Genomic DNA, 3,582 nt, shown 5'->3' with positions numbered 1-3,582 from the left:
TTCTCGAAAGCAGAGAGTTGTCTACCAGTCGAAAGTCTATTGAGGGGGTGTAAAACCCAGTGCTGAAGTTGGTAGTAGCAAAACCAATGCCTTTCCGTAAGGCCAAAAGATTGTTTGCATTGTTCGAACGTTTTAATTTATTGGTCATGCATTAAATCTTTAAGCCTTTCACAGCCTGCCTGTCTCCCTTTCCTAAAAGCTCTCGCCTCCATCCCAGGCGTGAACTGGGGGTTCCCAAATAATGGTGTAAAAGGACTCAGAATAGTTGAAATGTGTTTCTGCTTCACTGCTTCGTCCCATACCTCGCCCATAAGTGCGGTTATTCGCGAGGCCTTCGTCCTAGCTGGGCGATCTGCCCTGGAGAACCATAAGACCTCATCCAATGGACCACCCGCCTCTGCTCTATCCATAGCAACTCAATGCTTATTGTTTTCTCCTGAGAGCCATTCTTTCAGTACCCTCAACTGAGCCACCCAGCAATACATTCTGAAATCAGGGGCGGCCATGCCTCCCCTATTCCTTGGGGCCATTAAAGTCCGGAGAGCCACCTGCAGTATTTTATTTTGCCATGTGAAAGCGGTTAAAAAGGCTATTAAGTGACTTAAAAAAGCTCCTCAGGATAGAGACCGGCAACGCCTGAAAATAATAAAGAAAGCGTGGTAGGGTCACAATTTTTACCAAAGGCATACGACCCAACCCCGATATACAAAGAGTATTCCACCGTTTCAAATCCCCTCAGAGCTTTGAACAGCTGAGGATAGTTTGCCTCATAAAGCATAGCTACAGATTGTGTAATGTAGACCCCTAAATATGAAATTTTCTATTTTTCCCACAGACATTTGGTGTATTCCCTCTATAGTATCCCTTGATAATGTGAGAATAAGTATCTCAGATTTACGTGGATTAATTTTTAATCCTGAAACTTTCCCAAAAGATGCAAGTTCTGTGACAACCACTACAAGGATTCTGCAGGCTCTGATATATCCAGTAACATATCATCGGTGAACGCCATTATTCTATGTTCCGACCCCCAAAAGTGGACCCCTTTCACTCCTGGTGCTTCCCGTATACGCTGCAGGACAGGATCCAGATACATAGCGTAAAGCAAGAGAGATAACGGACATCCTTGCTTGGTTCCCCTCTCTAATCTAATCAGACCCAAAAGCTGTACATTGATGGTCAGGTTGAGGGTTGGGGTCTGGTAATTCGCTTGTATCCTATGAATAAAGCATTCGCCAAACCCCATTTTCTTCATTGTCTGAAAGAGAAAGGGCCATTCTACCCAATCAAATGCCTTTTTGCCATCTAATGTGAGGAGTACCACTGGGATCCCAAGCCATTCAACCTTCTCAATTAGGTGACCTACCCTCCTTATATTATAAAAGTTTTAGTGTTGTTTAATAAACCCTGCATGATCAGGCCCTATTAATATATGGAATCTGTGCTCCAGTTGAGAAGCTAATATCTCAGTATACATTTTAGCGTCAATGTTGATTAGTGCTATTGGGTGATACGACCCACACTGTGTCGGGTCTTTGCCCGGTTCCGGGAATACGACTAGTTTGGCCTCATCCAATGAGGCTGCAATGTGCCCAGTTTTTTCAAAGGAGTTATACAGTGGGGAGTCAGAATTTGCTGATATTTCTTATAGAAATCAGCTGTAAAGCTGTCTGGACCCGGACCCTTTTTCAGGGGAAGTTTTCCAAGGGAAGGTTTCTTATGGCAGAATTTACTTCCTCCTCTGTAATGTCCCCCTCAAGATCTTCCCTATCTGGTCTAGATAGGTTTGGAAGAGATACTTCTGCCAGATATGATTTCAGCGGCCCGTCCCGTATCCCATCGGAAGAGTACAACGTGCCATAGAACCGTTTGAAACACCTTATAATTCCCTCCATATCTGTCACATTTTCCCCTTCCCCTTCCCTGATTTTTAAGATTGTTTGGGCAGCTGTCCTCTGTCTTAGTTGCTGTATTAATAGTCTACACGCTCTATTCCCCTCTAGATAGTAATGTTGTTTGGCTCTGAGTAGGGTCCTTTCTGTCTTTTTTGCCCTTAGTAATTCAAGCTGTCCTCTAATTGCTCTACATGTTTTCATTGTAACCCTCATGGGGTAGTTACCCATTTTTGGTATTATATTCTTGAGTTGTATCTCTAAACCCTCTTCTAGTCGCCGATTCATCTTTTCCCTCAGGGCTTTGTGTGCAATCAGTTTCCCCCTGATTACCGCTTTAAAGGTGTCCCACCATATCCCCAGTGAGGTGTCTGCCATTACACTTTCCCCAGAATAGGCCTGAATTATTTAGTCTATCTCTACCGAGAAGACCGTGTCTGTGAGGATCCATTCCAGTTAAAACCCAATTCCAAAGCCCCCTATTATATGATACCCATATATAGTCTATTTGCAACTGAGTCCCATGAAGGTGCGAGTAAAACGAGAATCCCATATTAACTCGCCACACATCGACTAACCCCAACCATGTCAATTTGTCTTTAAGTTGTTGTGATGGTGTGCCCCGTGGCATGTGTCCTACTCGGCTACTATTAATCTTCGCTTCCCATATCATGTTGAAATCTCCAGTCAATATGACATGCCCCTCCGCAATACCTTCAAATGCCATCAGCGTTGCCTTCCGAAAACCTTCCTGACCCGAATTTGGTGCATACACCGTCGCTACAGTGAATATTTCCCTCTGTATGTGAAGTTTCACAAATAGGTATCTCCCCTGTTTATCATTCACTTATATTTGCCTGAAATATCTGTGGATAGCCTTGTAATGTAATACACGATTTGTCTTTCCTAGATATGTGGGTTTCTTGGTGCGTGAGAACATCCGGTTTCTCACGCCTCAGGAAGGATCCCAGCTTGCATCACTTTGCCAGCGAATTTAACCTTCAAATGTTATATGTGAGTATTTTGAGAGCCATGGTGAGTGCCTTGTTCATCCAGTCCCCTAGCCCTTTGCAGGGCCTTTACCCTTTGGGGTCCCAAAGAATCGAGACTGACCCTGTCCTCTCTGAGATAAAATGCATACATTTGGACAATTGAATTACATATATTCTTGCCCGGCTCCCCCTGCCATGTTTCCGCTTTAGTCCTGCTGATCTCCTTCTCATTCCTCCCTTCCCCCTCCCCCATTGCACCATCCCCTTCTCTCCCCTAATCCCTCCCCCAAACTTTGACCCAGGCTGGTACATGGGTCCTAGGGACAACCACAGGTAAACCCCGTCCATGGACCGGTAAACTACCTGGAACTAACCAACTGCAGATAGATAAACTAACCCTCTCCCAGAGATCCCAATCCGGTCCCCTGCTTTGACCCCAAAACATGTCCCAACCCACCATCCCCAACTCTGTTCTGCCTCAGAGGCAGACCCTCCCCTTTTGCTTCCTGATGGCCCACCTATACTCCTCAGTGTACCTGGTTTACCTGGTCTCCCTACCTTCATCCCTCAGAATGTGGTGTGTCCTTCAATTTGTCCCATGCTTTCGGAGCATAAGCTTTCTTGTCTCACTTTGCTGTGGACCACTCCTATTGCTGCCTCTGCTGGGAGGTCCTGCCTCCCGCTTCCGAAGTCCCAGG

The sequence above is a fragment of the Ambystoma mexicanum genome, chromosome 2p (assembly GCF_040938575.1).
Source record: "Ambystoma mexicanum isolate Mex_15411 chromosome 2p, UKY_AmexF1_1, whole genome shotgun sequence".
Taxonomy (NCBI): Eukaryota; Metazoa; Chordata; class Amphibia; order Caudata; family Ambystomatidae; genus Ambystoma; species Ambystoma mexicanum.
Note: the sequence above shows the minus strand (reverse complement) of the source record.